The sequence below is a fragment of the Anser cygnoides genome, chromosome 17 (genome assembly GCF_040182565.1).
Source record: "Anser cygnoides isolate HZ-2024a breed goose chromosome 17, Taihu_goose_T2T_genome, whole genome shotgun sequence".
Lineage (NCBI taxonomy): Eukaryota > Metazoa > Chordata > Aves > Anseriformes > Anatidae > Anser > Anser cygnoides.
The window spans coordinates 15,591,058-15,614,942 of NC_089889.1; the positions used below are offsets into that span (position 1 = coordinate 15,591,058).

Sequence of the window (23,885 nt, forward strand, 5' to 3'; positions counted from 1 at the left end):
AGCCTCGTCTTCACTATGCCCAGACTTAGCAGAAGACTGTTTGCGTTGTAAACGGCCTGAGCCTCTATACCATTTCTTCACCTTGTCTACAGGGGCAACTTGCACTGCTACAGCTCGTTTCTCTAATCCAGACACAGGGTCTGCCACAGGGGTTGGAATACCCTCTGCGGGGTCAACTTGCACTGCTACAGCTCGTTTCTCTGACCCAGCCACAGGAGTGGGAGCAGCTGCAGGAGCTGGAGCTGCTGCAGGGGCTGGAGCGGCTGCAGGAGCTGGAGCTGGAGCGGCTGCAGGAGCTGGAGCTGGAGCGGCTGCAGGAGCTGGAGCGGCTGCAGGAGCTGGAACTGGAGCGGCTGCAGGAGCTGGAGCTGGAGCGGCTGCAGGAGCTGGAGCTGGAGCGGCTGCAGGAGCTGGAGCGGCTGCAGGAGCTGGAACTGGAGCGGCTGCAGGAGCTGGAACTGGAACGGCTGCAGGAGCTGGAGCTGGAGCGGCTGCAGGAGCTCGAGCTGGAGCGGCTGCAGGAGCTGGAACTGGAGCGGCTGCAGGAGCTGCAGCTGGAGTGGCTGCAGGAGCTGGAGCTGGAACGGCTGCAGGAGCTGGAGCGGCTGCAGGAGCTGGAACTGGAACGGCTGCAGGAGCTGGAGCTGGAGCGGCTGCAGGAGCTGGAGCGGCTGCAGGAGCTGGAACTGGAATGGCTGCAGGAGCAGGAGCGGCTGCAGGAGCTGGAGCTAGGTTGCTAGTAGCATCAATTGCAGCTCGATAGGCACAAGCCAGACCCCAGCACGCTACAGTGATTTGTGTCACTTTGGAACTGCCAGAGTCATGACACCTTTTTTTCAAGCATTCTGCCAGCTTTTTAGGATTTTGCAGTTGTTCAGGGGTGAATGTCCAAAACACTGGAGGTGACCACTGCTCTAGAAACCTGCCCATATCCTCCCACACTCCCTGCCACTCGCAGCTATCCCGCCTCAAGACAGATCTCCGGATGAGATTCCTAAGTAGTTGTTTAACCCTCCACAAAATCTGAAGCGCATTCAGGAGACATAACAACAAGAGCAGGCTGGTCTGAGTATCCCAAGGATATTCAACATCTCGGAGAACCACCGTAACTAACTCGGGGGATAAGAGGGTGGTGGTGAAGGAGAAAGGGAGAGTGAACAGGTAGGGAAACATGTCTTCCCCTGTCCCCTTCACAGATTGGCTCCCTAACGAAAACAGGCAATAGGTGTAATTGCTAATAGTTTCCGAGATATGGGTTCCAAAGTATAGAGTCGACGTCAGTGCTGAGTACAAATACCAGGTTAAAGTCGTGACCAGATATTTCATCATTTCATAAGCCATTGCTACACCGCACAGTACCATAACAATCTTAAACCAGGGCCCGGAAAGGATAAACAGTGCAACAGGGAGCACATACAGAAAGTAACGCACCATAAAACTCAATTTGGAATACAGGTACAGCAGACTGGAGATTAAGGCAATCAACATCGTGACTAGCAACTATTAAGCAGGTCCAATACTTATACCAATTTTAGTTTAACACACTCTGGTCAGATTTGTCGATATCTCAACCCTTCGTGCCCCACGTTGGGCGCCAAAAGGACTGTTGTGGTTTAACCCGGCTGGCAGCTAAACACCACACAGCCGTTCGCTCACCCTCCCCCCTCCCTCTCTGGGATGGGGGAGAGAAACGGGAAAGTGAAGCCTGTGAGTTGGGATAAAGACAGTCTATTAAGACAGGAATATAATAATATAAGGAATATAAGGAATATAATAATAACAATAATAATAATAATAGTGATAATGATAATAGTATTAACAATAATAATGTGTAAGAAAACAAGTGATGCACAATGCAATTGCTCACCACCCGCTGACCGATGCCCAGCCTATCCCCGAGCAGCTGGCCCCCCACCCCGGCCAGCCACCCCTATATATTGTTTAGCATGACGTCAGATGGTATGGAATACCCCTTTGGCCAGTTTGGGTCAGCTGTCCTGGGTCTGTCCCCTCCCAGCTCCTGCTGCACCCCCAGCCTGCTCGCTGGCAGGACAGAGCGAGAAGCCGAAAAGTCCTTGGCCTGGTGTAAACACTGCTCTGCAACAATTAAAACATCAGCATGTTATCAGCGCTCTTCTCATCCTAATCCAAAACATAGCACCCTACCAGCTACTATGAGCTACTTAACTCTGTCCTAACTGGAACCAGGACAGGGAGTTAACCTTGCCAGATCAATCAGGGCTAGCCTTGGGGATCTCCGTGAGATCCTTCTCCTGCATTGCTTGTATGCAGGCTGGTTTTTGAACAGATGCAGCCAAATGGGAGAACCCTGAGTTCTTCATGACACGGGATTGTACTCTTTCCTGTGGGTCTATTCCACTGACCCGATAGGCAGCTAAAATGAATCTATGCCCCTAACCCAATAGGCAGTTAATATGTTTATTTAACGTATAAATTCTATCGCAGGTATTCCTCACCAAAGTGAAGGTGAAGGTGCAGAGCTTACCAAGGAGGTGTCCCTGTCTTGGTGGAGAAGGAGCACAGAACATCGACTGCCTCTTGTAGGTTTTGAATTTTTCTTCTCCCCCCCAACCCCCCAGCTCTCCCTTTTTTCCTCACTCTAGGGTTTTGCTGTCATTAACTTTTTTACCACTACCTCCTAACACTTTTATATCCTAAGCTTATCTGTCCCACCCTGGGATGACAACGAGCATATTTTGGGCAAAAAGTTGCGTATTATAGTCTTCTATGTTTAGCATGTACTTCCTTAATCTCATTATCTCCTTAAGAGTTAACTTTAATGTTTATTTTATAAGGAATGAAGAAAAAGGTTTCACTTTGGGCACCGCAGACTTCAAGATTCTGTTCTGATGCCCAAAGAGGGTTTGTCACAGCCTGGGTATGCTGCTTTTGTTCAGAACTAAGGCATGTAGGCCCAACTTTTCCAGTGTGCTCCAGGCACCTGTCAGGACCCCCTGGGGCAGGACAGCCCAGCCGTGAGCTTGAGAGAGCTGGGCCATGGATGTCCTGGCTGTGGAGCTTCTCAGGGGCAGAGGTATGGTGGAACCAAAAGAGAGTGTTCATCTCCAGGGGAAAGAGAGAGAAGTCCACCCTGTGGCACTTGGGGACTCCTGGACTCGCACATCCAGCACCTCGCTCAGGACCAAGCATGGGGACGCAGCTCCTTGGGAAGCCAAGGACAGGGACTGTGACCACATGGCAGCCCTGTGCTGTGAGGGGCAGTGCATATTGTGACCCGGAGTGGTGCTAGGCAACCGCCATGTCCCAGTGCAGGGCTGACAGGCATAGCCTCAGTCACCCCCAAGGCAGAGCTGGCCCCAGCCCAGACGTGCGGCTCCCAACAGGGTCCTGGGGCACCAGTGCAGGTGGGCTCGAGCTGGATGGTCTTTAAAGTCCCTTCCAACCCCAGGCATTGTAGGATTCTATGAGGGAGGCAGTGCACAGGGAAAATGGGGTGGGGTGCTGATGTCTGAAAAAAGCAAAGAAACAACAAAACTAAGAGGAGGATTCAAACTAACAAAAGTGGTAGGATTGAAGGAAAGACCAAAGAAAGAAAAGGTCATAATGAAAAGAAACAACCAGACAAAACAAAAATCAAACAAAAACTGTCTATTCCATTGTTGCAGGGTTGGGAACGTACACCGATGGACACAAACGAATTAGAGCAACAGCCTTGGAGGAGTTTGAGGCAGCAAGCCGAGGTTTCAGCTGTGTTCAGAGAATGCCAAAAGGAAAGGCTGAAAGAGATGCTTGGAAAGAGCCTTAAGGGTCAAACAGGAGCAGACCTCAACAAATGGAGAAAAAACCTGGGGAAGCTCCATGCAATTTGAGGTAATCCGTGAGAGCTACAGGACATGCAGACACAGGCAGGTAACAAATACCAGACAGGTAAGCTGCTTTTCCAGAAGTAATGCAGGTAAGGCAAAATTTTCCCTAAGTACAATGTGGTGGAGGCAAAGGTAGCTAGCGGGCATGTACCAACGTCCAAATTAGCCCAAATTCTCTGTTACCTAGCCTAGAGGGATCCGGGTTTAGGATCCCCAAAGAAAAAATCTCTGTTGGAGGAAGCCAAATCTTTTTTCTAGAAGCATGCCGAGGTGAGAAGGCAAGGGTAGCTACCAGGCATACACTTCCCTGTAAACTTGGCCAAACTTGTGGTGTCCCTACCCTGAAGGGCTTTGCAGCTGGTACCCAGAGCTAAATGTGTCTCAGGCAGAATCCCATACATTTTGAGAAGCTTTTATGGAGGAAGCGATGGCAGCTAACAGGCATGAAGCTACGTCCAAAGTAGGGCCAAAGTTGAGAGAGACGTAACGTGGAGGGGTCTTCAGCTGGTATTGACAATCAGTTGTGTATTTGGAGCTAGCCCAGAAGTTTTGGAAAAGAAGATGAGCGAAGGGAAGTGAAGGTACCCAGGCAGGTACCTCCGTCCGAAACTGGGCAAAGTTTTCAGGTACCTAGCCTGAAGCGATCTGAGGGCAGGATCCCAAAGTAAAACTGTATGTGGAGGTAGCCACAAGGTTTTGGCAAACCAGATCAGCCAGAGGCAAGAGAAGCCTCTTGGCATGCACCTCCGTCGAAAATTGGCCCAAGTTCTCGGGTACCTAGCCTGAAGGGTTCTGCGGACCGAATCCACAAGTCCCTCTCTCTCTGGAAGAGGCCCAAAACATTTCAGAAAGTATGCCTGGGAGGAGGAACGGGTAGGTGCTGGGCATGCACCTATTTCTGAATTTGGCCAAACTTCAGGTAGCTACCCCAGACGGATACGCTGCTTTTGTCCTGAACTGCTGCAGGGAGGCGAAACTTTTTCAAAAGTACAATCTGGCGGAGGCAAAGTATGCTACCGGGCATGTACCAACGTCCAAAATAGCCAAAATTCTGTTACCTAGCCCAGGGGAATCCGAGTTTAGGATCCCCAAAGAAAAAATCTCTGTTGGAGGAATCCAAATCTTTTTTCTAGAAGCATGCCAAGGTGAGAAGGCAAGGGTATCTACCAGGCATACGGTTATGCATAAACTTGGCCAAACTTGTGGTGTCCCTACCCTGAAGGGCTTTGCAGCTGGTACCCAGAGCTAAATGTATCTCAGGCAGAATCCCATACATTTTGAGAAGCTTTTGTGGAGGAAGCAAAGGTAGCTAGCAGGCATGCAGCTACGTCCAATGTAGGGCCAAAGTTGAGAGAGACGTAACGTGGAGGGGTCTTCATCTGGTATTGACAAGCAGTTGTGTATTTGGAGCTAGCCCAGAAGTTTTGGAAAACAAGATGAGCGAAGGGAAGTGAAGGTACCCAGGCAGGTACCTCCGTCGGAAATTGGGCAAAGTTGTCAGGTACCTAGCCTGAAGCGATCTGAGGGCAGGATCCCAAAGTAAATCTGTATGTGGAGGTAGCCACAAAGTTTTGGCAACCAAGATAAGCGGGAGGCAAGAGAAGCCTCTTGGCATGCACCTCCGTCGAAAATTGGCCCAAGTTCTCGGGTACCTATCCTGAAGGGTTCTGCGGACCGAATCCACAAGTCCCTCTCTCTCTGGAAGAGGCCAAAACATTTCAGAAAGTATGCCTGGGTGGAGGAACGGGTAGCTACTGGGCATGCACATAATTCCCAATTTGTCCAAAATTCAGGTAGCTACCCCTGACGGGTACGCTTCTTTTGTCCAGAACTGCCGCAGGTAGGCAAAACGTTTTCAAAAGTACAATCTGGGGGAGGCAAAGTACGCTACCGGGCATGTACCAGCCTCCAAAGTAGCCCAAATTCTCTGTTACCTAGCCCAGAGGAATCCGAGTTTAGGATCCCCCAAAAAAAAATCTCTGTTGGAGGAAGCTAAATCTTTTTTCTAGAAGCATGCCGAGGTGAGAAGGCAAGGGTAGCTACCAGGCATACAGTTATGCATAAAGTTGGCCAAACTTGTGGTGTCCCTACCCTGAAGGGCTTTGCAGCTGGTACCCAGAGCTAAATGGGTCTCGGGCAGAATCCCATACATTTTGAGAAACTTTTGTGGAGGAAGCAGAGGTAGCTAGCAGGCATGCAGCTACGTCTAAAGTAGGGCCAAAGTTGAGAGAGACGTAACATGGAGGGATCTTCAGCTGGTATTGACAAGCAGTTGTTTATTTGGAGCTAGCCCAGAAGTTTTGGAAAACAAGATGAGGGAAGGGAAGTGAAGGTACCCAGGCAGGTACCTCCGTCCGAAACTGAGCAACGTTGTCAGGTACCTAGCCTGAAGCGATCTGAGGGCAGGATCCCAAAGTAAATCTGTATGTGGAGATAGCCACAAGGTTTTGGCAAACCAGATCAGCCAGAAGCAAGAGAAGCCTCTTGGCAGGCACCTGCATCGAAAATTGGCCCAAGTTCTCGGGTACCTAGCCTGAAGGGTTCTGCGGACCGAATTCACAAGTCCCTCTCTCTCTGGAAGAGGCCAAAACATTTCAGAAAGTATGCCTGGGAGGAGGAACGGGTAGCTACTGGGCATGCGCATAATTCCCAATTTGGCCAAAATTCAGGTAGCTACCCCAGACGGGTAAAGTGCTTTTGTCCAGAACTTCCGCAGGGAGGCAAAACTTTTTCAAAAGTACAATGTGGCGGAGGCAAAGGTTGCTAGCGGGCATGTAAAAACCTCCAAACTATCCCAAATTCTCTGTTACCTAGCCCAGGGGAATCCGAGTTTAGGATCCCCAAAGAAAAAATCTCTGTTCGAGGAAACCAAATCTTTTGCAGAAGCATGCCAAGGTGAGAAGGCAAGGGTAGCTACCAGGCATACAGTTATGCATAAACTTGGCCAAACCTGTGGTGTCCCTATCCTGAAGGGCTTTGCAGCTGGTACCCAGAGCTAAATGTGTCTCGGGCAGAATCCCAAACATCTTGAGAAGCTTTTGTGGAGGAAGCGATGGTTGCTAGCAGGCATGCAACTACGTCCAAAGTAGGGCCAAAGCTGAGAGAGACGTAACGTGGAGGGGTCTTCAGCTGGTATTGACAAGCAGTTGTGTATTTGGAGCTAGCCTCAAAGTTTTGGAAAACAAGATGAGCGAAGGGAAGTGAAGGTACCCAGGCAGGTACCTCCGCTGGAAATTGGGCAAAGTTGTCAGGTACCTAGCCTGAAGCGATCTGAGGGCAGGATCCCAAAGTAAATCTGTATGTGGAGGTAGCCACAAAGTTTTGGCAAACCAGATCAGCCAGAGGCAAGAGAAGCCCCTTGGCATGGAACTCCCTCCAAAATTGGCCCAAGTTCTCAGGTACCTAGCCTGAAGGGTTCTGCGGACCGAATCCACAAGTCCCTCTCTCTCTGGAAGAGGCCAAAACATTTCAGAAAGTATGCCTGGGAGGAGGAACGGGTAGCTACTGGGCATGCGCATAATTCCCAATTTGGCCAAAATTCAGGTAGCTACCCTAGACGGGTACGCTGCTTTTATCAAGAACTGCCGCAGGGAGGCGAAACTTTTTCAAAAGTACAATGTGGCGGAGGCAAAGGTAGCTAGCGGGCATGTACCAACCTCCAAAGTAGCCCAAATTCTCTGTTACCTAGCCCAGGGTAATCCGAGTTTAGGATCCCCAAAGAAAAAATCGTTCTTGGAGGAAGCCAAATCTTTTGCAGAAGCATGCCAAGGTGAGAAGGCAAGGGTAGCTACCAGGCATACACTTCCCTGTAAACTTGGCCAAACTTGTGGTGTCCCTACCCTGAAGGGATTTGCAGCTGGTAAATCTCTCTCAGGAATAATCCCAAACATTTTGAGAAGCTTTTGTGGAGGAAGCGATGGTTGCTAGCAGGCATGCAGCTGCGTCCAAAGTAGGGCCAAAGTTGAGAGAGACGTAACGTGGAGGGGTCTTCAGCTGGTATTGACAAGCAGTTGTGTATTTGGTGCTAGCCCAGAAGTTTTGGAAAAGAAGATGAGCGAAGGGAAGTGAAGGTACCCAGGCAGGTACCTCCATCGGAAATTGGGCAAGGTTGTCAGGTACCTAGCCTGAAGCGATCTGAGGGCAGGATCCCAAAGTAAATCTGTATGTGGAGGTAGCCACAAGGTTTTGGCAAACCAGATCAGGCAGAGGCAAGAGAAGCCTCTTGGCATGCACCTCCTTCGAAAATTGGCCCAAGTTCTTGGGTACCTAGCCTTAAGGGTTCTGCGGTGAGAATCCACAAGTCCCTCTCTCTCTGGAAGAGGCCCAAAAGATTTCAGAAAGTATGCCTGGGAGGAGGAACGGGTAGCTACTGGGCATGCACATAATTCCCAATTTGGCCAAACTTCCGGTAGCTACCCCAGACGGGTACGCTGCTTTTGTCCAGAACTGCCGCAGGTAGGCGAAACGTTTTCAAAAGTACAATGTGGCGAAGGCAAAGTTAGCTAGCGGGCATTTACCAACCTCCAAAGTAGCCCAAATTCTTTGTTACCTAGCCCAGAGGAATCTGAGTTTAGGATCCCCAAAGAAAAAATCTCTGTTGGAGGAAGCCAAATCTTTTTTGTAGAAGCATGCCAAGGTGAGAAGGCAAGGGTAGCTACCAGGCATACAGTTATGCATAAACTTGACCAAACTTGTGGTGTCCCTACCCTGAAGGGTTTTGCAGCTGGTCCCCAGAGCTAAAAGTGTCTCAGGCAGAATCCCATACATTTTGAGAAACTTTTGTGGAGGAAGCAGAGGTAGCTAGCAGGCATGCAGCTACGTCCAAAGTAGGGCCAAAGTTGAGAGAGACGTAACGTGGAGGGGTCTTCAGCTGGTATTGACAAGCAGTTGTTTATTTGGAGCTAGCCCAGAAGTTTTGGAAAACAAGATGAGGGAAGGGAAGTGAAGGTACCCAGGCAGGTACCTCCATCGGAAATTGGGCAAAGTTGTCAGGTACCTAGCCTGAAGCGATCTGAGGGCAGGATCCCAAAGTAAATCTGTATGTGGAGGTAGCCACAAGGTTTTGGCAAACCAGATCAGGCAGAGGCAAGAGAAGCCTCTTGGCATGCACCTCCCTCGAAAATTGGCCCAAGTTCTTGGGTACCTAGCCTGAAGGGTTCTGTGTGAGAATCCACAAGTCCCTCTCTCTCTGGAAGAGGCCCAAAAGATTTCAGAAAGTATGCCTGGGAGGAGGAACGGGTAGCTACTGGGCATGCGCATAATTCCCAATTTGGCCAAACTTCCGGTAGCTACCCCAGACGGGTACGCTGCTTTTGTCCAGAACTGCCGCAGGTAGGCGAAACGTTTTCAAAAGTACAATGTGGCGAAGGCAAAGTTAGCTAGCGGGCATTTACCAACCTCCAAAGTAGCCCAAATTCTTTGTTACCTAGCCCAGAGGAATCTGAGTTTAGGATCCCCAAAGAAAAAATCTCTGTTGGAGGAAGCCAAATCTTTTTTCTAGAAGCATGCCAAGGTGAGAAGGCAAGGGTAGCTACCAGGCATACAGTTATGCATAAACTTGACCAAACTTGTGGTGTCCCTACCCTGAAGGGTTTTGCAGCTGGTCCCCAGAGCTAAAAGTGTCTCAGGCAGAATCCCATACATTTTGAGAAACTTTTGTGGAGGAAGCAGAGGTAGCTAGCAGGCATGCAGCTACGTCCAAAGTAGGGCCAAAGTTGAGAGAGACGTAACGTGGAGGGGTCTTCAGCTGGTATTGACAAGCAGTTGTTTATTTGGAGCTAGCCCAGAAATTTTGGAAAACAAGATGAGGGAAGGGAAGTGAAGGTACCCAGGCAGGTACCTCGGTCCCAAATTGGGCAAAGTTGTCAGGTACCTAGCCTGAAGCGATCTGAGGGCAGGATCCCAAAGTAAATCTGTATGTGGAGGTAGCCACAAGGTTTTGGCAAACCAAGATAAACGGGAGGCAAGAGAAGCCTTTTCTCATGCACCTCCCTCCAAAATTGGCCCAAGTTCTCAGGTACCTATCCTGAAGGGTTCTGTGGACCAAATGCACAAGTCCCTCTCTCTCTGGAAGAGGCCAAAACATTTCAGAAAGTATGCCTGGGAGGAGGAACGGGTAGCTACAGGGCATGCGCATAATTCCCAATTTGTCCAAAATTCAGGTAGCTACCCCAGACGGGTACGCTGCTTTTGTCCAGAACTGCTGCAGGGAGGCGAGACTTTCTCAAAAGTACAATGTGGCGGAGGCAAAGGTAGCTAGCGGGCATGTAAAAACCTCCAAAGTAGCCCAAATTCTCTGTTACCTAGCCCAGGGGAATCCGAGTTTAGGATCCGCAAAGGAAAAATCTCTGTTGGAGGAAGCCAAATCTTTTGCAGAAGCATGCCGAGGTGAGTAGGCAAGGGTAGCTACCAGGCATACAGTTATGCATAAACTTGGCCAAACTTGTGGTGTCCCTACCCTGAAGAGCTTTGCAGCTGGTACCCAGAGGTAAATCTCTCCCAGGAATAATCCCAAACATTTTGAGAACCTCTTGTGGAGGAAGCGATGGTTGCTAGCAGGCATGCAGCTACGTCCAAAGTAGGGCCAAGGTTGAGAGAGACGTAACGTGGAGGGGTCTTCAGCTGGTATTGAGAAGCAGTTGTGTATTTGGAGGTAGCCCAGAAGTTTTGGAAAACAAGATGAGCGAAGGGAAGTGAAGGTACCCAGGCAGGTACCTCGGTCCCAAATTGGGCAAAGTTGTCAGGTACCTACCCTGCAGCGATCTGAGGGCAGGATCCCAAAGTAAATCTGTATGTGGAGGTAGCCACAAAGTTTTGGCAAACCAGATCAGCCAGAGGCAAGAGAAGCCCCTTGGCATGGAACTCCCTCCAAAATTGGCCCAAGTTCTCAGGTACCTAGCCTGAAGGGTTCTGCGGACCGAATCCACAAGTCCCTCTCTCTCTGGAAGAGGCCCAAAAGATTTCAGAAAGTATGCCTGGGAGGAGGAACGGGTAGCTACTGGGCATGCACATAATTCCCAATTTGTCCAAAATTCAGGTAGCTACCCCAGACGGGTACGCTGATTTTGTCCAGAACTGCCGCAGGGAGGCGCAACGTTTTCAAAAGTACCATGTGGCGGAGGCAAAGTATGCTACCGGGCATGTACCAACCTCCAAAGTAGCCCAAATTCTCTGTTACCTAGCCCAGAGTTATCCGAGTTTAGGATCCCCAAAAAAAAATCTCTGTTGGAGGAAGCCAAATCTTTTTTGCAGAAGCATGCCAAGGTGAGAAGGCAAGGGTAGCTACCAGGCATACAGTTATGCATAAACTTGGCCAAACTTGTGGTGTCCCTACCCTGAAGGGTTTTGCAGCTGGTCCCCAGAGCTAAATGTGTGTCAGGCAGAATCCCATACATTTTGAGAAACTTTTGTGGAGGAAGCAGAGGTAGCTAGCAGGCATGCAGCTACGTCCAAAGTAGGGCCAACGTTGAGAGAGACGTAACGTGGAGGGGTCTTCAGCTGGTATTGACAAGCAGTTGTGTATTTGGAGCTAGCCCAGAAGTTTTGGAAAACAAGATGAGCGAAGGGAAGTGAAGGTACCCAGGCAGGTACCTCCGTCGGAAATTGAGCAAAGTTGTCAGGTACCTAGCCTGAAGCGATCTGAGGGCAGGATCCCAAAGTAAATCTGTATGTGGCGGTAGGCACAAGGTTTTGGCAAACCAGATCAGCCAGAGGCAAGAGAAGCCTCTTGGCATGCACCTCCGTCGAAAATTGGCCCAAGTTCTTGGGTACCAAGCCTGAAGGGTTCTGCGGACCGAATCCACAAGTCCCTCTCTCTCTGGAAGAGGCCAAAACATTTCAGAAAGTATGCCTGGGAGGAGGAACGGGTAGCTACTGGGCATGCACATAATTCCCAATTTGGCCAAAATTCAGGTAGCTACCCCAGACGGGTACGGTGCTTTTATCAGGAACTGCCGCAGGGAGGCGAAACTTTTTCAAAAGTACAATGTGGCGGAGGCAACGTTAGCTAGCGGGCATGTACCAACCTCCAAAGTAGCCCAAATTCTCTGTTACCTAGCCCAGGGGAATCCGAGTTTAGGATCCCCAAAGAAAAAATCTTTCTTGGTGGAAGCCAAATCTTTTGCAGAAGCATGCCAAGGTGAGAAGGCAAGGGTAGCTACCAGGCATACACTTCCCTGTAAACTTGGCCAAACTTGTGGTGTCCCTACCCTGAAGGGCTTTGCAGCTGGTAAATCTCTCTCAGGAATAATCCCAAACATTTTGAGAAGCTTTTGTGGAGGAAGCGATGGTTGCTAGCAGGCATGCAGCTACGTCCAAAGTAGGGCCAAAGTTGAGAGAGACGTAACGTGGAGGGGTCTTCAGCTGGTATTGACAAGCAGTTGTTTATTTGGAGCTAGCCCAGAAGTTTTGGAAAACAAGATGAGCGAAGGGAAGTGAAGGTACCCAGGCAGGTACCTCCGTCGGAAATTGGGCAAAGTTGTCAGGTACCTAGCCTGAAGCGATCTGAGGGCAGGATCCCAAAGTAAATCTGTATGTGGAGGTAGGCACAAGGTTTTGGCAAACCAGATCAGCCAGAGGCAAGAGAAGCCTCTTGGCATGCACCTCCGTCGAAAATTAGCCCAAGTTCTCGGGTACCTACCCTGAAGGGTTCTGCGGACCGAATTCACAAGTCCCTCTCTCCCTGGAAGAGGCCAAAACATTTCAGAAAGTATGCCTGGGAGGAGGAACGGGTAGCTACTGGGCATGCGCATAATTCCCAATTTGGCTAAAATTCAGGTAGCTACCCCAGACGGGTACGCTGATTTTGTCCAGAACTGCCGCAGGGAGGCGAAACCTTTTCAAAAGTACAATCTGGCAGAGGGAAAGTATGCTACCGGGCATGTACCAACGTCCAAAATAGCCAAAATTCTGTTACCCAGCCCAGGGGAATCCGAGTTTAGGATCCCCAAAGAAAAAATCTCTGTTGGAGGAAGCCAAATCTTTTTTCTAGAAGCATGCCAAGGTGAGAAGGCAAGGGTAGCTACCAGGCATACAGTTATGCATAAACTTGGCCAAACTTGTGGTGTCCCTACCCTGAAGGGCTTTGCAGCTGGTCCCCAGAGCTAAATGTGTGTCAGGCAGAATCCCATACATTTTGAGAAACTTTTGTGGAGGAAGCGATGGTTGCTAGCAGGCATGCAGCTACGTCCAAAGTAGGGCCAAGGTTGACGGAGACGTAACATGGAGGGGTCTTCAGCTGGTATTGACAAGCAGTTGTGTATTTGGAGCTAGCCCGTAAGTTTTGGAAAACAAGATGAGGGAAGGGAAGTGAAGGTACCCAGGCAGGTACCTCGGTCCCAAACTGGGCAAAGTTCTCAGGTACCTAGCCTGAAGGGTTCTGCGAACCAAATCCACAAGTCCCTCTCTCTCTGGAAGAGGCCAAAACATTTCAGAAAGTATGCCTGGGAAGAGGAACGGGTAGCTACAGGGCATGCACATAATTCCCAATTTGGCCAAAATTCAGGTAGCTATCCCAGACGGGTACGCTGCTTTTGTCCAGAACTGCCACAGGTAGGCAAAACTTTTTCAAAAGTACAATCTGGCGGAGGCAACGTTAACTAGCGGGCATGTACCAACCTCCAAATTAGCCCAAATTCTCTGTCACCTAGCCCAGAGGTATCCGAGTTTAGGATCCCCAAAGAAAAAATCTCCGTTGGAGGAAGCCAAATCTTTTTTCTAGAAGCATGCCGAGGTGAGAAGGCAAGGGTAGCTACCAGGCATACAGTTATGCATAAACTTGGCCAAACTTGTGGTGTCCCTACCCTGAAGGGATTTGCAGCTGGTCCCCAGAGCTAAATGTGTCTCAGGGAGAATCCCATACATTTTGAGAAGCTTTTGTGGAGGAAGCGATGGTTGCTAGCAGGCATGCAGCTACGTCCAAAGTAGGGCCAAAGTTGAGAGAGACGTAACGTGGAGGGGTCTTCAGCTGGTATTGACAAGCAGTTGTGTATTTGGAGCTAGCCCAAAAGTTTTGGAAAACAAGATGAGCGAAGGGAAGTGAAGGTACCCAGGCAGGTACCTCCGTCCCAAATTGGGCAAGGTTGTCAGGTACCTAGCCTGAAGCGATCTGAGGGCAGGATCCCAAAGTAAATCTGTATGTGGAGGTAGGCACAAGGTTTTGGCAAACCAGATCAGGCAGAGGCAAGAGAAGACTCTTGGCATGCACCTCCGTCGAAAATTAGCCCAAGTTCTCGGGTACCTACCCTGAAGGATTCTGCGGACCGAATTCACAAGTCCCTCTCTCCCTGGAAGAGGCCAAAACATTTCAGAAAGTATGCCTGGGAGGAGGAACGGGTAGCTACTGGGCATGCACATAATTCCCAATTTGGCCAAAATTCAGGTAGCTACCCCAGACGGGTACGCTGCTTTTGTCCAGAACTGCTGCAGGGAGGCGAAACTTTTTCAAAAGTACAATGTGGCGGAGGCCAAGGTAGCTAGCGGGCATGTAAAAACCTCCAAAGTAGCCCAAATTCTCTGTTACCTAGCCCAGGGTAATCCGAGTTTAGGATCCCCAAAGAAAAAATCTCTGTTGGAGGAAGTCAAATCTTTTTTCTAGAAGCATGCCAAGGTGAGAAGGCAAGGGTAGCTACCAGGCATACAGTTATGCATAAACTTGGCCAAACTTGTGGTGTCCCTACCCTGAAGGGCGTTGCAGCTGGTCCCCAGAGCTAAATGTGTGTCAGGCAGAATCCCATACATTTTGAGAAACTTTTGTGGAGGAAGCGATGGTTGCTAGCAGGCATGCAGCTACGTCCAAAGTAGGGCCAAGGTTGACGGAGACGTAACGTGGAGGGGTCTTCAGCTGGTATTGACAAGCAGTTGTGTATTTGTTGCTAGCCCAAAAGTTTTGGAAAACAAGATGAGCGAAGGGAAGTGAAGGTACCCAGGCAGGTACCTCGGTCCCAAACTGGGCAAAGTTGTCAGGTAACTAGCCTGAAGGGTTCTGCGAACCAAATCCACAAGTCCCTCTCTCTCTGGAAGAGGCCAAAACATTTCAGAAAGTATGCCTGGGAAGAGGAACGGGTAGCTACTGGGCATGCACATAATTCCCAATTTGGCCAAAATTCAGGTAGCTACCCTAGACGGGTACGCTGCTTTTATCAAAAACTGCCGCAGGGAGGCGAAACTTTTTCAAAAGTACAATGTGGCGGAGGCAACGTTAGCTAGCAGGCATGTACCAACCTCCAAAGTAGCCCAAATTCTCTGTTACCTAGCCCAGGGGAATCCGAGTTTAGGATCCCCAAAGAAAAAATCTTTCTTGGAGGAAGCCAAATCTTTTGCAAAAGCATGCCGAGGTGAGAAGGCAAGGGTAGCTACCAGGCATACACTTCCCTGTAAACTTGGCCAAACTTGTGGTGTCCCTACCCTGAAGGGCTTTGCAGCTGGTACCCAGAGGTAAATCTCTCCCAGGAATAATCCCAAACATTTTGAGAAGCTTTTGTGGAGGAAGCGATGGTTGCTAGCAGGCATGCAGCTACGTCCAAAGTAGGGCCAAGGTTGAGAGAGACGTAACGTGGAGGGGTCTTCAGCTGGTATTGACAAGCAGTTGTGTATTTGGAGGTAGCCCAGAAGTTTTGGAAAACAAGATGAGCGAAGGGAAGTGAAGGTACCCAGGCAGGTACCTCGGTCCCAAATTGGGCAAAGTTGTCAGGTACCTAGCCTGAAGCGATCTGAGGGCAGGATCCCAAAGTAAATCTGTATGTGGAGGTAGGCACAAGGTTTTGGCAAACCAGATCAGGCAGAGGCAAGAGAATCCCCTTGGCATGGAACTCCCTCCAAAATTGGCCCAAGTTCTCAGGTACCTATCCTGAAGGGTTCTGCGGACCGAATCCACAAGTCCCTCTCTCTCTGGAAGAGGCCAAAACATTTCAGAAAGTATGCCTGGGAGGAGGAACGGGTAGCTACTGGGCATGCGCATAATTCCCAATTTGGCCAAAATTCAGGTAGCTACCCTAGACGGGTACGGTGCTTTTGTCCAGAACTGCTGCAGGGAGGCGAAACTTTTTCAAAAGTACAATCTGGCGGAGGGAAAGTATGCTACCGGGCATGTACCAACGTCCAAAATTGCCAAAATTCTGTTACCCAGCCCAGGGGAATCCGAGTTTAGGATCCCCAAAGGAAAAATCTCTGTTGGAGGAAACCAAATCTTTTGCAGAAGCATGCTGAGGTGAGAAGGCAAGGGTAGCTACCAGGCATACAGTTATGCATAAACTTGGCCAAACTTGTGGTGTCTCTACCCTGAAGGGCTTTGCAGCTGGTACCCAGAGTTAAATCTCTCCCAGGAATAATCCCAAACATTTTGAGAAGCTTTTGTGGAGGAAGCGATGGTTGCTAGGAGGCATGCAGCTACGTCCAAAGTAGGGCCAAAGTTGAGAGAGACGTAACGTGGAGGGGTCTTCAGCTGGTATTGACAAGCGTTTGTGTATTTGGGGCTAGCCCAGAAGTTTTGGAAAACAAGATGAGGGAAGGGAAGTGAAGGTACCCAGGCAGGTACCTCCATCCGAAATTGGGCAAAGTTGTCAGGTAACTAGTCTGAAGCGATCTGAGGGCAGGATCCCAAAGTAAATCTGTATGTGGCGGTAGGCACAAGGTTTTGGCAAACCAGATGAGCCAGAGGCAAGAGAAGCCTCTTGGCATGCACCTCTGTCGAAAATTGGCCCAAGTTCTTGGGTAACTATCCTGAAGGGTTCTGCGGACCGAATCCACAAGTCCCTCTCTCTCTGGAAGAGGCCAAAACATTTCAGAAAGTATGCCTGGGAGGAGGAACGGGTAGCTACTGGGCATGCACATAATTCCCAATTTGGCCAAAATTCAGGTAGCTACCCTAGACGGGTACGCTGCTTTTATCAAGAACTGCCGCAGGGAGGCGAAACTTTTTCAAAAGTACAATGTGGCGGAGGCAACGTTAGCTAGCGGGCATGTACCAACCTCCAAAGTAGCCCAAATTCTCTGTTACCTAGCCCAGGGGAATCCGAGTTTAGGATCCCCAAAGAAAAAATCTTTCTTGGAGGAAGCCAAATCTTTTGCAGAAGCATGCCGAGGTGAGAAGGCAAGGGTAGCTACCAGGCATACACTTCCCTGTAAACTTGGCCAAACTTGTTGTGTCCCTACCCTGAAGGGCTTTGCAGCTGGTAAATCTCTTTCAGGAATAATCGCAAACATTTTGAGAAGCTTTTGTGGAGGAAGCGATGGTTGCTAGTAGGCATGCAGCTACGTCCAAAGTAGGGCCAAAGTTGAGAGAGACGTAACGTGGAGGGGTCTTCAGCTGGTATTGACAAGCAGTTGTTTATTTGGAGCTAGCCCAAAAGTTTTGGAAAACAAGATGAGCGAAGGGAAGTGAAGGTACCCAGGCAGGTACCTCCGTCGGAAATTGGGCAAAGTTGTCAGGTACCTAGCCTGAAACGATCTGAGGGCAGGATCCCAAAGTAAATCTGTATGTGGAGGTAGCCACAAGGTTTTGGCAAAGCAAGATAAACGGGAGGCAAGAGAAGCCTTTTCTCATGCACCTCCATCGAAAATTGGCCCAAGTTCTCAGGTACCTATCCTGAAGGGTTCTGCGGACCGAATCCACAAGTCCCTCTCTCTCTGGAAGAGGCCAAAACATTTCAGAAAGTATGCCTGGGAGGAGGAACGGGTAGCTACTGGGCATGCGCATAATTCCCAATTTGGACAAAATTCAGGTAGCTACCCCAGACGGGTACGCTGCTTTTGTCCAGAACTGCTGCAGGTAGGCGAAACTTTCTCAAAAGTACAATGTGGTGGAGGCAAAGGTAGCTAGCGGGCATGTAAAAACCTCCAAAGTAGCCCAAATTCTCTGTTACCTAGCCCAGGGGAATCCGAGTTTAGGATCCCCAAAGGAAAAATCTCTGTTGGAGGAAGCCAAATCTTTTGCAGAAGTATGCCGAAGTGAGAAGGCAAGGGTAGCTACGAGGCATACACTTCCTTGTAAACTTGGCCAAACTTGTGGTGTCCCTACCCTGAAGGGCTTTGCAGCTGGTACCCAGAGGTAAATCTCTCCCAGGAATAATCCCAAACATTTTGAGAAGCTTTTGTGGAGGAAGCGATGGTTGCTAGCAGGCATGCAGCTACGTCCAAAGTAGGGCCAAGGTTGAGAGAGACGTAACGTGGAGGGGTCTTCAGCTGGTATTGACAAGCAGTTGTGTATTTGGAGCTAGCCCAGAAGTTTTGGAAAACAAGATGAGGGAAGGGAAGTGAAGGTACCCAGGCAGGTACCTCCGTCGGAAATTGGGCAAAGTTGTCAGGTACCTAGCCTGAAGCGATCTGAGGGCAGGATCCCAAAGTAAATCTGTATGTGGAGGTAGCCACAAGGTTTTGGCAAACCAGATCAGCCAGAGGCAAGAGAAGCCTCTTGGCATGCACCTCCATTGAAAATTGGGCAAAGTTCTCAGGTACCTATCCTGAAGGGTTCTGCGGACCGAATCCACAAGTCCCTCTCTCCCTGGAAGAGGCCCAAAACATTTCAGAAAGTATGCCTGGGAGGAGGAACGGGTAGCTACTGGGCATGCACATAATTCCCAATTTGTCCAAAATTCCTGTAGCTACCCCTGACGGGTACGCTGCTTTTGTCCAGAACAGCCGCAGGGAGGCGAAACTTTTTCAAAAGTGCAGTCTGGCGGAGGCAAAGTATGCTACCGGGCATGTACCAACGTCCAAAGTAGCCCAAATTCTCTGTTACCTAGCCCAGAGGTATCCGAGTTTAGGATCCCCAAAGGAAAAATCTCTGTTGGAGGAAGCCAAATCTTTTTTCTAGAAGCATGCCGAGGTGAGAAGGCAAGGGTAGCTACCAGGCATACAGTTATGCATAAAGTTGGCCAAGCTTGTGGTGTCCGTAAGCTGAAGGGTTTTGCAGCTGGTACCCAGAGCTAAATGTGTGTCAGGCAGAATCCCATACATTTTGAGAAGCTTTTGTGGAGGAAGCGATGGTTGCTAGGAGGCATGCAGCTACGTCCAAAGTAGGGCCAAGGTTGACAGAGACGTAACGTGGAGGGGTCTTCAGCTGGTATTGACAAGCAGTTGTGTATTTGGTGCTAGCCCAAAAGTTTTGGAAAACAAGATGAGCGAAGGGAAGTGAAGGTACCCAGGCAGGTACCTCCGTCGGAAATTGGGCAAAGTTGTCAGGTACCTAGCCTGAAACGATCTGAGGGCAGGATCCCAAAGTAAATCTGTATGTGGAGGTAGCCACAAGGTTTTGGCAAAGCAAGATAAACGGGAGGCAAGAGAAGCCTTTTCTCATGCACCTCCGTCGAAAATTGGCCCAAGTTCTCAGGTACCTAGCCTGAAGGGTTCTGCGGACCAAATCCACAAGTCCCTCTCTCTCTGGAAGAGGCCAAAACATTTCAGAAAGTATGCCTGGGAGGAGGAACGGGTAGCTACTGGGCATGCACATAATTCCCAATTTGGCCAAAATTCCAGTAGCTACCCCAGACGGGTACACTGCTTTTGTCCAGAACTGCTGCAGGTAGGCGAAACTTTTTCAAAACTACAATGTGGCGGAGGCCAAGGTAGCTAGCGGGCATGTAAAAACCTCCAAAGTAGCCCAAATTCTCTGTTACCTAGCCCAGGGGAATCCGAGTTTAGGATCCCCAAAGGAAAAATCTCTGTTGGAGGAAGCCAAATCTTTTGCAGAAGTATGCCGAAGTGAGAAGGCAAGGGTAGCTACCAGGCATACACTTCCTTGTAAACTTGGCCAAACTTGTGGTGTCCCTACCCTGAAGGGCTTTGCAGCTGGTACCCAGAGGTAAATCTCTCCCAGGAATAATCCCAAACATTTTGAGAACCTCTTGTGGAGGAAGCGATGGTTGCTAGCAGGCATGCAGCTACGTCCAAAGTAGGGCCAAAGTTGAGAGAGACATAACGTGGAGGGGTCTTCAGCTGGTATTGACAAGCAGTTGTTTATTTGGAGCTAGCCCAGAAATTTTGGAAAACAAGATGAGGGAAGGGAAGTGAAGGTACCCAGGCAGGTACCTCCGTCGGAAATTGGGCAAAGTTGTCAGGTACCTAGCCTGAAGCGATCTGAGGGCAGGATCCCAAAGTAAATCTGTATGTGGATGTAGCCACAATTTTTTGGCAAACAAGGTAAGCGGGAGGCAAGAGAAGCCTCTTGGCATGCACCTCCGTCCCAAACTGGGCAAAGTTCTCAGGTACCTAGCCTGAAGGGTTCTGCGGACCGAATCCACAAGTCCCTCTCTCTCTGGAAGAGGCCCAAAACATTTCAGAAAGTATGCCTGGGAGGAGGAACGGGTAGCTACTGGGCATGCCCATAATTCCCAATTTGGCCAAAATTCAGGTAGCTACCCCAGACGGGTACGCTGCTTTTGTCCAGAACTGCCGCAGGGAGGCAAAACCTTTTCAAAAGTACAATCTGGCAGAGGCAAAAGTAGCTAGCGGGCATGTACCAACCTCCAAAGTAGCCCAAATTCTGTTACCTAGCTCACGGGAATCCGAGTTTAGGATCCCCAAAGAAAAAATCTCTGTTGGAGGAAGCCAAATCTTTTGCAGAAGCATGCCGAGGTGAGAAGGCAAGGGTAGCTACCAGGCATACAGTTATGCATAAACTTGGCCAAACTTGTGGTGTCCCTATCCTGAAGGGCTTTGCAGCTGGTTCCCAGAGCTAAATGTGTCTCAGGCAGAATCCCATACATTTTGAGAGACTTTTGTGGAGGAAGCAAAGGTAGCTAGCAGGCATGCAGCTACGTCCAAAGTAGGGCCAAAGTTGAGAGAGATGTAACGTGGAGGGGTCTTCAGCTGGTATTGACAAGCAGTTGTTTATTTGGAGCTAGCCCAGAAGTTTTGGAAAACAAGATGAGCGAAGGGAAGTGAAGGTAGCCAGGCAGGTACCTCGGTCCCAAATTGGGCAAAGTTGTCAGGTACCTAGCCTGAAGCGATCTGAGGGCAGGATCCCAAAGAGAAACTGTATGTGGAGGTAGCCACAAAGTTTTGGCAACCAAGATAAACGGGAGGCAAGAGAAGCCTTTTCTCATGCACCTCCATCCCAAATTGGCCCAAGTTCTCAGGTACCTATCCTGAAGGGTTCTGCGGACCGAATCCACAAGTCCCTCTCTCTCTGGAAGAGGCCAAAACATTTCAGAAAGTATGCCTGGGAGGAGGAACGGGTAGCTACTGGGCATGCGCATAATTCCCAATTTGGACAAAATTCAGGTAGCTACCCCAGACGGGTACGCTGCTTTTGTCCAGAACTGCTGCAGGTAGGCGAAACTTTCTCAAAAGTACAATGTGGTGGAGGCAAAGGTAGCTAGCGGGCATGTAAAAACCTCCAAAGTAGCCCAAATTCTCTGTTACCTAGCCCAGGGGAATCCGAGTTTAGGATCCCCAAAGGAAAAATCTCTGTTGGAGGAAGCCAAATCTTTTGCAGAAGTATGCCGAAGTGAGAAGGCAAGGGTAGCTACGAGGCATACACTTCCTTGTAAACTTGGCCAAACTTGTGGTGTCCCTACCCTGAAGGGCTTTGCAGCTGGTACCCAGAGGTAAATCTCTCCCAGGAATAATCCCAAACATTTTGAGAAGCTTTTGTGGAGGAAGCGATGGTTGCTAGCAGGCATGCAGCTACGTCCAAAGTAGGGCCAAGGTTGAGAGAGACGTAACGTGGAGGGGTCTTCAGCTGGTATTGACAAGCAGTTGTGTATTTGGAGCTAGCCCAGAAGTTTTGGAAAACAAGATGAGCGAAGGGAAGTGAAGGTACCCAGGCAGGTACCTCCGTCGGAAATTGGGCAAAGTTGTCAGGTACCTAGCCTGAAGCGATCTGAGGGCAGGATCCCAAAGTAAATCTGTATGTGGAGGTAGCCACAAGGTTTTGGCAAACCAGATCAGGCAGAGGCAAGAGAAGACTCTTGGCATGCACCTCCGTTGAAAATTGGGCAAAGTTCTCAGGTACCTATCCTGAAGGGTTCTGCGGACCGAATCCACAAGTCCCTCTCTCCCTGGAAGAGGCCCAAAACATTTCAGAAAGTATGCCTGGGAGGAGGAACGGGTAGCTACTGGGCATGCCCATAATTCCCAATTTGTCCAAAATTCAGGTAGCTACCCCAGACGGGTACGCTGCTTTTGTCCAGAACAGCCGCAGGGAGGCGAAACTTTTTCAAAAGTGCAGTCTGGCGGAGGCAAAGTATGCTACCGGGCATGTACCAACGTCCAAAGTAGCCCAAATTCTCTGTTACCTAGCCCAGAGGTATCCGAGTTTAGGATCCCCAAAGGAAAAATCTCTGTTGGAGGAAGCCAAATCTTTTTTCTAGAAGCATGCCGAGGTGAGAAGGCAAGGGTAGCTACCAGGCATACAGTTATGCATAAAGTTGGCCAAGCTTGTGGTGTCCGTAAGCTGAAGGGTTTTGCAGCTGGTACCCAGAGCTAAATGTGTCTCAGGCAGAATCCCATACATTTTGAGAAGCTTTTGTGGAGGAAGCGATGGTTGCTAGGAGGCATGCAGCTACGTCCAAAGTAGGGCCAAGGTTGACAGAGACGTAATGTGGAGGGGTCTTCAGCTGGTATTGACAAGCAGTTGTGTATTTGGTGCTAGCCCAAAAGTTTTGGAAAACAAGATGAGCGAAGGGAAGTGAAGGTACCCAGGCAGGTACCTCCGTCGGAAATTGGGCAAAGTTGTCAGGTACCTAGCCTGAAACGATCTGAGGGCAGGATCCCAAAGTAAATCTGTATGTGGAGGTAGCCACAAGGTTTTGGCAAAGCAAGATAAACGGGAGGCAAGAGAAGCCTTTTCTCATGCACCTCCGTCGAAAATTGGCCCAAGTTCTCAGGTACCTAGCCTGAAGGGTTCTGCGGACCAAATCCACAAGTCCCTCTCTCTCTGGAAGAGGCCAAAACATTTCAGAAAGTATGCCTGGGAGGAGGAACGGGTAGCTACTGGGCATGCACATAATTCCCAATTTGGCCAAAATTCCAGTAGCTACCCCAGACGGGTACGCTGCTTTTGTCCAGAACTGCTGCAGGTAGGCGAAACTTTTTCAAAACTACAATGTGGCGGAGGCCAAGGTAGCTAGCGGGCATGTAAAAACCTCCAAAGTAGCCCAAATTCTCTGTTACCTAGCCCAGGGGAATCCGAGTTTAGGATCCCCAAAGGAAAAATCTCTGTTGGAGGAATCCAAATCTTTTTGCTAGAAGCATGCCAAGGTGAGAAGGCAAGGGTAGCTACCAGGCATACACTTCCTTGTAAACTTGGCCAAACTTGTGGTGTCCCTACCCTGAAGGGCTTTGCAGCTGGTACCCAGAGCTAAATGTGTCTCAGGCAGAATCCCATACATTTTGAGAAACTTTTGTGGAGGATGCAGAGGTAGCTAGCAGGCATGCAGCTACGTCCAAAGTAGGGCCAAAGTTGAGAGAGACATAACGTGGAGGGGTCTTCAGCTGGTATTGACAAGCAGTTGTTTATTTGGAGCTAGCCCAGAAATTTTGGAAAACAAGATGAGGGAAGGGAAGTGAAGGTACCCAGGCAGGTACCTCCGTCGGAAATTGGGCAAAGTTGTCAGGTACCTAGCCTGAAGCGATCTGAGGGCAGGATCCCAAAGTAAATCTGTATGTGGATGTAGCCACAATTTTTTGGCAAACAAGGTAAGCGGGAGGCAAGAGAAGCCTCTTGGCATGCACCTCCGTCCCAAACTGGGCAAAGTTCTCAGGTACCTAGCCTGAAGGGTTCTGCGGACCAAATCCACAAGTCCCTCTCTCTCTGGAAGAGGCCCAAAACATTTCAGAAAGTATGCCTGGGAGGAGGAACGGGTAGCTACTGGGCATGCCCATAATTCCCAATTTGTCCAAAATTCAGGTAGCTACCCCAGACGGGTACGCTGCTTTTGTCCAGAACTGCCGCAGGGAGGCAAAACCTTTTCAAAAGTACAATCTGGCAGAGGCAAAAGTAGCTAGCGGGCATGTACCAACCTCCAAAGTAGCCCAAATTCTGTTACCTAGCTCACGGGAATCCGAGTTTAGGATCCCCAAAGAAAAAATCTCTGTTGG

General features: G+C 49.6%; 1 long non-coding RNA gene across 4 annotated transcripts in view; it reads left to right on the top strand.

The window, feature by feature from the left end:
• Window positions 1–1,418: 1,418 nt before the first annotated feature.
• Window positions 1,419–23,885, top strand: part of LOC106029413 (uncharacterized) — a 52,365-nt gene continuing 29,898 nt past the window's right edge. For all 4 annotated transcript variants that reach the window (XR_010825443.1, XR_010825451.1, XR_010825445.1 and 1 more), the window contains exon 1: window positions 1,419–2,561. This is a non-coding gene — a long non-coding RNA (uncharacterized lncRNA). The remainder of the gene's footprint in view (window positions 2,562–23,885) is intronic.